Below are 12,747 nucleotides of genomic sequence, written 5' to 3'. Positions count from 1 at the left end.
GCGTGACATAGAACAAGAAAATAGGAGCAATCACCAACCTGTCTCAAATGCGATTGCAATTGCAAACATTTCAGCGACCAGCCTCTTGAAACGATTCCAACCTCAATGGTTGAACTTCAAAACATAATGACGGCCCTATCAACTCATGCCCTGATTCCGTTCTTAAAATTATATGAAACTATGGCAGACACCATTAGAGACCAAGCGACCCTCCTGGCGATGATACATACCAAACTAATCCCAGTTGAAGGTCTCATAACTAAAATCGAATCAAGACTCAATACGGAGGCAGCAACCTCCAGCCAACGACAGATGAGACTGTCAGATATCGCTAGAAGCGATAGAGCGGAAGGCCCAAATCACAGCAACAATGTTGGAAATTTTAGAAGACAAACAGAGGAAAAATGCACCAGCCCGCGAGAATTAGAGGGATATTACAACTATGCAAGCCTCACGACAACAATTTAAAAGTGCCCATTATAACAAGAATAATGGAATTACAGCTATAGCAATACAAGTGACACAATCCAGAGTGCACAAGGGACCTTGGATGCACTTACTATGCTGTCCATCAATGATGACAGAGATAAAATGCAGCACCAAATAGGGAATCCAGCACACCCAGAAGGACTTGGAGTCAAAGAAGTCTCAACGCCTCAATTGAATACACTTCAAAACAGATAGAAACATTTTCGATATTCGAACGGCAGATAAATGATCAAAAATCAAAACCACTGCCCACTGACAGCAAATCAAAAAAGGCACTTCCCCAAGGGAGAAAAAAAAGAAATGGGAAAAGGGGCTCACAAGCCTTTTTAAGAAATGTACAAATGCCAGGCAAATCAAATCCCATTCAATTTCCAGACACCACATCAGCCCATAAGGCCCATGAGAACATCAATCAATCATTTGCAAATATAAAAGACCAGATGACCATCCTAACAGCAGAAGAGCGTGTGATCGAGATAGAATGCTGGATATGACTGTCTATTTAGATGATATACTATATTCAAGAAGAAACGGCGATCGAATGCTGGCCATACCAGCCATAGAGGATATACCAGAATCCATAACAAAGGGCGACGAAAATGAAGAGGACATGTCCTTAATCATCATTGACGAATACGAAGAAACTGATACTCAGTCTAATCAAACCCAAAACCACTCAGGCAAAACCATCTCAGAAGATGAAATGAGTATACACGAAAAAGATTACAGTTACATCACAGACAAATATTTCTCAAATCAATCAATGCATGAAACAAAGAACAGAAACCTTGGGCGTTCAGTAAACAACTCACAAGGGGTCACGGATACCTGGATTCAATTACCAATCTTTTTAGATCCCAGAATTAATCCACAAAAGACTGTGATTTCCATAGAACGCATAACACCAAAGGAAGATGGACTTGTGTTGAATAGAACTAATATGATAAGACTATTTCAAGCAATTCTGCAGCTAAAAACGATACACTCACCAGATATCAATCTGGTTGAATTCTCTCATGCTGAAAAAACTGACCAAGCCCTTATACACCTCATGACACCCCAATTTCTAACAAAGGTGATGAATCATGAAAACCTACTGGCAAAGTTGGGCTTTAGATGTAACATTTTCAATAAAAGAGAAATTAAAGCGCCCGTAAAAACAACAGAAGAGAGTTTGCCATACAAGGATGTGCACAGCCGAAGACCTAATAACAAAAACAGGTCACTGAATAGACAAAGGAATCTAGTCCTACTTACCACCCAATCAGACGTGAATATGATTATTTGGAAACCCATGGATCTTTTAGTTACGAAAACTGAGAATAACAACTAAATAATAAGGGAAACTCGAATATATCCCTTTGCAGTTGGAATACTATGGGATCAGGACCCATGCTACACAGTGAACATCATGATCTACAGGAGCACCACATCATCTGTTTACAAGAAATGTGGCTCTCCACTGCTCCAATCTCTGAAGGGTATGAAGTATATCTGAACCCTGCAATAACACAATCAAAAGTTCGTCCTGCCTCAGGACTGTTGACTCTGATCAAATTAGATGGCACTTTCAAAATCATCCAATCAATAAACCCTAACCATTGGACGCAAATCACAATTGTCCAATACAAAACACACAGTCAAACAAAGAAGATGGGATCGCGGAAGTTACGAATATTTAACCTCTACTGAAATCCCATAGCAATACGTCCCACCACCTTTACTGAAATTGTATTGTCCAATGTAGATGATATGCGATTAAAATATAACAAAATAAAAATCATTATTTGCAGAGATTTGAATATCGACCTGTATGCACAGGATGGCGGGGAACTAGATACGATGAAAAAACTTCCTGGACTCGAATCTGGTCCAAAGATATGGCTAAAAGACAACTCATGTTGATCAATGAAGACTCTACAAAACATCAACCTCTGAAATCAACATGGAGAGGACGCTCCTCTTCCGCAATATTGGATTATATTTATACATCTGAGGGCATTGCAGAGATCATTGTAAAATTCACAAACTCTCAAAGAGTACACCGCGACCATAATAAAATATCAATTGAATGGCGGGCGACAATAGCCCATCCACAGAAAATTCAACTACCAAATTTGGACCTGAACAAAGGCATGTCCCGCCTAAGAATCTCCGCAAAGCAAACAGCTAGCTTACCAGAAATATTCAAAACTTCACTGTGAATTGAAAAAGACAAACTAGAATATGAATGGATGCTGAAGCCGTTTATGTACCCTATTAAACAGAATAAGGAAACATGGAAAGATCATAAACATGCATATAACACTGTAATTGCCTTAAAGAAAAATGATTTACGGAAGAACTTAAGGCAAGTAAAATAAACTGACAGGCTACACTTCTCAATAACTGTTAAAAAACGAAAGCAGCGACTGGCCACCGGTGGGCGCACGGATGAGTTCAACCTCCGTGTGAGCTCTGCGTTGTATGGTGCTTCAAGTGGCTTGAGCCCCCACCTGTGGACCCCCACCCTGTAGAATCCGGCAGAGTCGATATGGGAACATGCCTCCCTACCATGGCACGAAAATGCGACGAGAATCGGTTAAGAATTCGATCTAAAACTCGCCTAAACGTAGTGCACCACTGCCTGGGTCTGGCCCAGTGTCCGACTCTGAAAGGGAGAGCAGCTTCGCACCAAGGACTGCGGAGGAGGGCACCGCGGGGAACTGCACACAGAGTGCAGAAGGGGGACCCTGAAATTCATTGAGAAGTTGCCATCCTTAGCCGACCATCCGAAGACCAGGTCGGCGTTCAGAGACACCGTCAGCGTCCCCATTAGACTACGGAGAGCGAGAAGGCGACCTCTATGCCCACCTAAAATCCCTAGGGATTGTCTAAGAAATCACTGCGGCCACGACTGCCGGATTTGAACAGGTTCCACTGTGAGGTGGGCGGACGTGGTGTGAGCTAACATACATTCTGGACACCAATTAACCCACATGATGGTCTTTGCACATAGAGACCTACTGTGGCGTTGCCCGATGACGGGCGAACGCGGCGGCATGACGTGTCACGCCGCCGCGTGGTGTTTAAATAAAGGGGGCGTTCCCGGCCGCGGCAGAGCGACCGGGAAGCCCGAACTAGCAACACCGTGTTTCCGTGTGCTATGTACTGCGGGGCTTGCGGGACCGCATCGGGGGCGCAGATACAGCCCCCCAACAGTGGCGACGAGGTGTAGAGGAGACCCGGGCCCGGCGGTGAATGATTTCATCAAAATTTTTCTTACCGGAGCGGATCGAAGATTCGCTCCGATCAAGGCCGGGTCGCGAGGACGCACACGCGGCCGGCGGCCATTTTGTCTCGAGGCCATAAATCTCTCTCAGGCTCCGGTTTGGAGCAGAAACGTTTTATGAGCCTAATTTTTGGACACATTAAGAGCGGGTGGCTCAATCTGCACGCCCATATCCTTGTTATGGATTTTTGAGTTTTTCTGGGACTCATACGTCGTGTGGAAGCTCGGAGAAGGATTGTTATGACTGGGCTTGCCTGAAACCAATCCATGCTCCAGGCTTAATTTTTGGAACTTCCTAAATTGGAATGGACATTCAATAGTGGTTGCATGACAGCTTCTTGATCACCTTCATCATCAGTGTGCGGTGCATCTCCTTCTTCATCTCCCTCATCATCAGGTACACCTGGCGTGTTGGGTCTTGCCGGATCTACCCCATGGTGACTGTTGGTGTGCTGGGGTGACCAGATTGAGGCTGCTGCACGAACGCCGGAATGGCCGTGGGTTTGAGTTGCGGCCCCCAACGCAGTAGGTGGGGGTGCCTGTGCGCTCAAGTCCATGGACGGATCTGATGGTTCAGACGGCGACACTTCATCAACGTCGCAACCCCGGGATCGTGGCCAGGTGGCTGCCCCGCGGACCGCCCAACAGCCGGCTACTGCACCCCCAGGGACTCAGGCTCCTCCAGGTCTGCTGCTGGGTCAACCTGCACCCCCCATCATGGCTCAACTACCAGTGCCCACCGCACACACAGCTCTGCAGCCCATTCCAGAGTTTGATGCGTCAGGTCCACCCTCAAGCATGGGGCCCCGATGGAGGAGATGGGTGAGTCGTCTTGATATGTACTTCAGGGCGGCACACGTGACGGATGATGACAGTAGAATCGCCACTATGCTGTATTCGGCTGGATCCGCAGTCCAAGACATTTTTGAGTCCCTTACGCCTGCCAACAACACGTATGATGCGGCCAAGGCGGCACTCCTTACTCATTTTCTCCCTCTTGCTAACGCGGACTATGAGAGGTTTGTCATGCTCTCGGCCAAACAAAAGGAGGAGGAGACGCTGGACACTTTCTATGGTCGCCTACGCCGTCTCTCTCTGGGATGTGCATGGGGGGATGCGGACGACATGATCCGCACCATGCTCATTCAAGCATGTTCGTCGGGGAAACTCAGGAGACAAGTCCTCAGGGAGCCTGGTATCACGCTGCCACGCATATTGGAGCTAGGCCGGTGCCATGAGGTAGCTGAAGCCCGGGCTGTCAAGATGGAGTCTGGATCTCGATCAGTGAGGTCGGAGGAGGTGTGCGTCGTGTGGCGAGGTGGCCGAGGAGCGAGGCGTCCGGGCGGAGGGCCCCGAGACAGGGCAGGAAGAGCCGGTGAGTCATGCCAAAAGTGCGGATATGACCTCCCTCACGCAGCGGAGTGCCCGGCGGCTGGAAAGGTTTGTGGGAGGTGTGGACTGGCAGATCACTTCTCGAGGGTGTGCCGTGCAGCCCTGCCCGTGATGGTACCGAGAGGTCAGGCTCGGATATGGGCCCCTCGCCAATACCAGCAGCCCAGCGTAGCCCAGGTGGAACAGGGTGAGGGTGATCCTCAGGCGGAGGTGGCTGATGAAGATGACGAGGAAAACATATTTTTTGTCTCGAGTGTGGAGATGCTCAAAGGGAAGAGCAGAAGGCAGCCACGGTGTATCGTAGAGATCAACAACGCCCCGGTCCCAGTCCTGGTGGACACAGGTGCCTCTGTCAATGTGATGGCCAGGGAACATTATGACTCTCTTAGACCCCCCCCAGGTTTGGTAACGCCGAGGGCCCGTATATTTGCGTTCGGTGGTCAAGATCCCATACCACTGGATGGGGCGTTTGTAGCGAAGGTGGAGCATGATGGGTCGCACATCAAGGCTCGATTTTACGTAACCCCAGTCAGTAGCAATACCTTGCTCAGTTGTGCGGCTGCGGAAGCTTTGGGGATCGTAAGATTTGCATACGCCGTGCACCGAGAGGACATAAATGACCTCCTGGACCGTTACGCTAAACTCTTCAATGGGATCGGTAAGATGACAGGAGAACCGATCCGACTGCATATTGATGAGTCCGTGCAACCTGTTGCGCTGAAACACCGCAGAGTGCCCTTCCATCTCAGAGAACTGGTGGACAAAGAACTGGACAATTTGGTGCACCTCGATATCATCGAGAAAGTGGAGGGCCCGACACCCTGGGTGTCCCCGATTGTGGTTGCCAGAAAACCTAAGCAACCTGACTCAGTACGCATCTGTGTGGACATGAGGCTCCCCAATAAAGCCATCCGGAGGGAGCGGCACCTAACACCGACCATCGATGACATTATTGCTGAGGTCCAAGGGGCTCGTGTGTTCTCCAAGCTGGACCTCCGAGCTGGCTATCATCAGGTCGTACTCCACCCTGAGTCCCGGTACATTACGACCTTTACTACTCATCGGGGGTTGTATCGGTACAAGCGGCTGAGCTTTGGAGTGTCGTCGGCCGCCGAGGTATTCCAGAATATCATCAGGGGCGCCCTGGCAGATCTGGAAGGCGTCCTTAATATCAGCGATGATATTCTGGTGTTTGCCAAGACCGAGGTGGACCATATGCAGAGACTGGGAAAGACTCTAGAACGCCTTCTGTCGCTGGGCCTCACCCTTCACAGGGAGAAATGTGAGTTCCTGCGCTCGTCTATCGAGTTCTTTGGGTTCATTTTTAAGGAGGGTGGGGTGTCGCCAGATCCGAAGAAAGTCCAAGACATTAAGGCGGCGAAAGCACCTGAGTCGGTAACGGAGGTGAGGAGTTTTCTAGGGATGGTCACGTACTGTGGGCGTTTCATCCAGAATCTGGCCTCAAGATCGGAACCTCTTCGGGCGCTCACCAAGAAGGACACGCTGTGGCACTGGGGCCCCCTGGAACAAGCTGCCTTCGAAGACATCAAAGGTGCTCTCACCATGGAGGACACTATGGCATTCTTCGACCCAGCGCTGGAGTCGGAAATTGTGGTCGATGCGAGCCCTTTCGGGCTGGGTGCTGTGTTGACCCAAATAGACATCACTGGGACCATTCGACCTGTGGCGTATGCCAGCAAGGCTCTCACAGACACGGAACAGAGATACTCCCAAATTGAACGGGAGGCTTTGGCGGTGTTATGGGGCTGCCGCCACTTCCGGCTCTACGTGCTGGGGCGCCCGGTGACTGTGGTAACAGACCATAAACCACTGATTCCAATACTGGCAGGGTCCTCATCTAAACCCCCGGCAAGAATCGAGAGATGGATGCTTGCCCTACTTGAATACTCCGTCACCCTTGTTTACAGACCAGGAGCCAACAATGCGGCGGACTACTTATCCCGCCATCCTGGAGCGAGTGGGGGAGAGGGGTATGATACCTGTGAAGAGGAAGCGGACAGTCATATACGCATGGTCGTGGAGGCGGCAACACCAAATGCGATGTCCATAGAGGAACTGGAGGTGGCAGCAGCAGGAGATGAGTGTTTTCAAATATTGAAACAATCGATGCACAACGGATCCTGGAAGTCCATTCTGGAGGCAGTGGCCGGACGCACACCAGAAGCTAGAGCATCGCTGGAACAGTTGTGGAAGGTCAAGGAAGAGTTATCGTTCTCTAACTCCGGGCTGCTGCTCCGGGGGGACCGCATTGTTGTTCCACAATCAAAGGTCCTCGAGGTGATCAGTCTCGCCCACCATGGACATCAAGGGGCCGCCAAGACCAAGGCGCGACTCCGCTCGAAGGTTTGGTTTCCCGAGCTGGAGAGAAAGGTCGACGAGTTCGTGGCAGCATGTGTGTGGTGTCAAGCGGCCTCCCCTCTCCAACGGGAGCCTGCCATTGAGGCCATGCCTAGGGGCACGAGGCCTTGGGAGATCGTTCATGCGGACTTTGGCTCGACGTCGGTGGGGACTCATTTCCTGGTGATAATAGATGAATACTCCAGATATCCAGAGGTTGAGTTTGTGGAGTCCGTGGCATTCGAGCATGTGGTGATCGCTGTTGAGAAGATCTTTGCGGCCCATGGTTTTCCACACACACTCTGTTCCGACAATGGTTCGCCGTTTCAAAGCGAGAGATTCTCTGAGCTGATGGAGAGCTGTGGAATACATCATAGGAAGGTGTCCCCACTGTGGCCCAGGGCAAATGGAGATGCCGAGAGACTGATGCGGACATTGAACAAAACATTCCGGATTGCTCAGGGACAAGGCCAATCCTTACAACGGGCCCTTTATCAGTTTCTCCGTGTGTACCGGACCACTCCACATGCCGCCACCGGAGTGGCCCCGGCGGAGGTGCTGTTCCGGAGATGCCCCCGAGGACTGCTGCCGGAAGCGGGGGACCGGGAACCAGGGGTCATTGATGATCAGCGAGTTGAGGTTGAAAGACGGCTTCGGATTGGGCAGGAAAATCTACGACGGGGCCTTCAACCTCAGAGGCTCGAACCAGGGGATGAGGTTCTAATCCGGAATAGACATCCCCAGGGCAAACTCTCACTACCCTACGAACCATTGGACGTTGTGGCGGTGAAAGGTTCTATGGTCACGGCCTCTGATGGCAGGTCGGCCGTCACCCGGAACGTCAGCTTCTTCAAGAAGTTGGGTGATTCACGAACTGAAACCCCCCCTGAACCTGATCCTCCCTACACATCGTTCAACGACAGCTTCCAGGACGAGTTGCCGGAGTCTCCCCTCCGAGGTGAAGCAACCGAGGGACATCAATTGCCGGAGGTAGGCCGGAGGTACCCCCAGCGATCTGGGCGTGGGAAACCCGCCTACCTCAGTGACTATGTTGTTGGACAGATGGCCAGTGAATTTGGGGATCCTAATGGGGGTGGCTGCAATTAAAGGGGTTCTGCTCTTCTGGGTGTGCAGTGAAGTTTTCATAAGTGTGGTTATTGGGTTAATAAAGTTGAAGGTTTTGTGTTGTTTGTTGATCCTCCCGGAAAAGGAGGAGTGTGGCGTTGCCCGATGACGGGCGAACGCGGCGGCGTGACGTGTCACGCCGCCGCGTGGTGTTTAAATAAAGGGGGCGTTCCCGGCCGCGGCAGAGCGACCGGGAAGCCCGAACTAGCAACACCGTGTTTCCGTGTGCTATGTACTGCGGGGCTTGCGGGACCGCATCGGGGGCGCAGATACAGCCCCCCAACACCTACCCGATGGGGCGACCCTGCCCCTACTACTGCGCCACGAGTTCCTTTCCCCCTACAGGGTATACTCCCGGTCCCCCGACACTATAAAAAGGAGACTCGAAGAGACGGGATATCAGATCTTCCAGTGCACATGGCCATGGATGCTACAAGGAAGATCAACTCACGGCCCGCCCGTGGATGTCTTGGCCCAGAACTTGTGCTGCCTATAAGCCCAACCGCTGACATGGGACTCTGTGTGACATACTGAAGGCCACCCACCACGTGTCAGATCACGGGTGTGGCAGAAGCGAGCAAGGACCTGCATCGGACCCCTCCTGGACCCTGGGGCACACCCACAGCAACTGACAGAGAACGCCTGGGGGACCCCCAGTTCCCATCATATGAAAGTGCCACATTGAACACGCTTCCCCTTTGAGGACAGACGCACGTGGGGAGAGTTAAGTACCTTACAGCAGTGCACTTTTTACTGACGCCAGTCTCATGCAATCCGTGTGGCCTGATGAGGCCGGTACAGTGGACCCAACTCTGCGATACATGAGCGAAGCGCGGATGACAAGGGTACATGAGGTGGTCCCCTACCTAACCTGAAGGACAATGATATCAGCACTGCCTCACGCAGGTACGACACCCGCGCCACCACCCCGGCAGAGTGGTCCGTGACACAGGAGAAAATAATGGTGGCAGACACCCCACAAGGTGCGTGTACCCTCCCACCTATAGTGAAGACCCCACATAAACACAGCAAGTGCGAACCACAAGGATGTGCCAGGGGTTATAGAAGCTCCCCGTGAAAAGAGCAGGTTCACATTGCAGGTTCACATTGAAACATGTGTCTGGAGTTGCAGTTGGAACCCTTGCTCACTGTTCTTAAAGAGGCACAGCTCCACCTCACTGATGAGGCCCAGCCAGGCCGAAACACATGTCTGGGGTTGCTGTTGGTACTCTTGTTCAGAAGAGAATTGTCGGGCATTTCGGTGCTGGACTGCCCTTGGGCAGGACAAAGACTGATAAGTGGTGGAAATTTCTCTTCTGTGAAAGGATGGGGAGCTAAAGACTGGTTGAGACTCTAACCCGGGATACAGGCCGGTAATAGAGAAACTCCCAGAACACCCCTTGTTTTGCATATTAAGTAGCTTTTGGTTTTCTCCCTAAATTACTAGGGTAATCTAGACATGGAACCCTTGCACACTGTTCTTACAGAGGCACAGCTCCACCTCACTGACCAGGCCCAACCAAGCCAAAACACATGTCTGGGGTTGCTGTTGGTACTCTTGTTCAGAAGAGAATTGCCAGGCATTTTGGTGCCAGGCATTTTGGTAAACGGGCAGAAGGGGGACTAGAATGACAGGAACATGGAGGGGCATTGGCACCGGAGTGATGGGAACCCGCAGACTGCATGACATTTTAGAGAGGCACAGCTCCACCTCACTGACGAGGCCCAACCAGGCCAAACACGTGTCTGGGGTTGCTGTTGGTACTATTGTTCAGAAGAGAATTGCCAGGCATTTTGGTGCTGGGCTGCCCTTGGGCAGGCCAAAGACTGATATGTGGTGGAAATTTCTCTTCTGCGAAAGGATGGTGAGCTAAAGACTCTGGTTGAGACTCTAACCCGGGATACAGGCCGGTAGTAGATAAACTCCCAGAACCCCCCTTGATTTTTCACATTGAAACATACCACTGGAGATAACTGGAGGGTTGGGCGCCGGCAACGGGGCATGTGCCCTCCTCCGCGTGCACCTACTGTTGATCAAAACAGGAGGAAGCGACCCTTACTGGATGTCACGAGCTGCCTACGGAACCGGCCCCAGGAGAGTGCCTGCTTTACCCGCCAGTGAGATACCGCGTTTGGTCCCCCGAGTGCTCGACCCCTCACCCGCACATATTGGTGGTACACCACACCTTGAAGAAAATCGATCCTTCTTGGGAGAGGGTGCACTGTACAAACACTGCTAGGGTAATCAAGAACTTGAGGAACCAGATCACGTTCCACTCGCCAAGTTCGACGTGGAAAGCACATGGACATACTCCAGAAGGTGGCACAATATAGATTAATTCTGCACCGCCCCGACACAGGCTTAGATATGAAATACGCAATGGTAGCATCAGTGGTGGATGCAGCCGCTATTAAGGCCGATGTCGCGGCCTTGCTCAGTGAAATGAAAAGCACGAGGACGGACATTGGTGGGAAGGACGACAAGATAACGCAGAGAATTGACAAAATTGAAGAGAGATTAGAAGAGGTTGAACATAATCAAACCTCCCTCACTACTCTGGAGTCCGAAATAGATCAACGGATTGCTGAGACAGAAACTAGAGAGTAGGAGTACTGTCTACAACTGGACGACTTGGAGAATCATGAATGAGGAAACAACCTGCGGATCTTCGTGAGATCCCGATTGGGAAGGGGAATCCAAACAGGACCTGAAAAGCACGCTGCATGCGATCATGATAGTACTATTTGAAGCTGATTCAGTTGACGAGCCAAAGATCGACCGCATACATAGAGCCGAGGGGACTGTGGGTGGGCCGAGAACAGTCCTTGCTCGGTTTCCCAAATACGCTGACAAAGCCAGGATTCTTGAGAAAGCCAAACGAAGTCCAGAGATCCTTCTGGACACAGTAAGGGTGACGATTTTTCAGGATCTAGCATCACTTACCCTTGCCATGAGGAGAATGTGAATACCTCTGACCAAACGGCTCAAAGAAAAGGGTGTCCGTTAGCACTGGGGCTACACATTCTCCCTCACATTTGAGTGGGAGGGGAATATGGTTCGGCTGAGATCGGAGAATGATATACATGCTTTCATATCAGACTTGTTGGGCAGGAGGAGGCTGGCTCAAATCAAGGAGAAAGACGTGAGGATGACAGGCAACAGCGCATTCAAGGTCCGAGACGGAGGTGGATCCAAGGCTCGAGGAAATATAGAAGGATGATCGCCTCACCGGGTGCCGAACTTTGAGGAGTGCGGGGGAGAGAAAATACTCCAAAGCGGACGCTTCCCCAACTGCAGAGACATGATCTAGTGATAACTCTCAATCTGATAGACATGCCATCACTGGGTGCTATGTGCTATGTTGTTGAACTGGGACTACAAGTTCTGAGGTTGAGCCCAAGCTCTCTAAATGAAAGATGGGAGTGGATGCAATGGACCAACCACTGTGCTGATATTAGCCCCTGGACTGGAGACCGGTCCTTGCAACGATTTGAGATGCTGCCCGGGGAGAATACACCTGATGGACGTGAGGGCTCGCCCACGCACCTCATCTGGACACCCATGGTGATGTATCTCCAGGCGGGGCAAGCCCACTTTGAAACAATGAAGTGTTTCGTAACCTTTGTGATTTGGGGGGAGAGGGCGAGAGATGGGGGCTCATTGTTTATTTGAATGTTCTGAGATGGGACCGCGAGATGCATGGTCTCCACTGGTGGTCTGGGACCGGCTTGGTGAGGATAACCCTGCTGGATCAGACGCTGTCAGAATTAGAAGGGTGGGGGGGGTAAGGGGAGGGGGAAGGACAGGAACGTGTTTCTCTACAAGTGTGTTTCGGATAGTAAAGATGGATATGAGAGATGGATGCATGGGCCCACTACATGTGTGGAGTGTACAGAATGACAGACATGGTGGCTGAATCCAAATCTTCTAGAGTCGGCCTTCTCAGGGTGGGTACGCTCAATGTAAAAGGGCTGAATTCACCTACAAAACAATCATTAGTATGCAGGGAATTTAAAAAAGCGAGGCGTGATGTGCTCTTTCTCCAGGACACTAAATACATGCGTGGAGAAGAACGCAGGGTCTTGTACTCTAGGGTTAGGACTGAACATTG

General features: G+C 51.0%; 1 protein-coding gene and 1 pseudogene across 1 annotated transcript in view; one reads left to right on the top strand and one right to left on the bottom strand.

Moving 5' to 3' along the window:
• The window catches only part of NFIX (nuclear factor I X), a 2,606,865-nt gene that overhangs the window by 2,463,305 nt on the left and 130,813 nt on the right, over positions 1-12,747 (bottom strand). The window lies entirely within an intron of this gene.
• Positions 11,368-12,747, top strand: part of LOC138448099 (serine/threonine-protein kinase SBK1 pseudogene) — a 51,314-nt pseudogene continuing 49,934 nt past the window's right edge.

Source organism: Ambystoma mexicanum, chromosome 3q (assembly GCF_040938575.1).
Source record: "Ambystoma mexicanum isolate Mex_15411 chromosome 3q, UKY_AmexF1_1, whole genome shotgun sequence".
NCBI classification, from domain to species: Eukaryota; Metazoa; Chordata; class Amphibia; order Caudata; family Ambystomatidae; genus Ambystoma; species Ambystoma mexicanum.
Note: the sequence above shows the minus strand (reverse complement) of the source record. Positions and strands in the feature narration are given on the sequence as shown.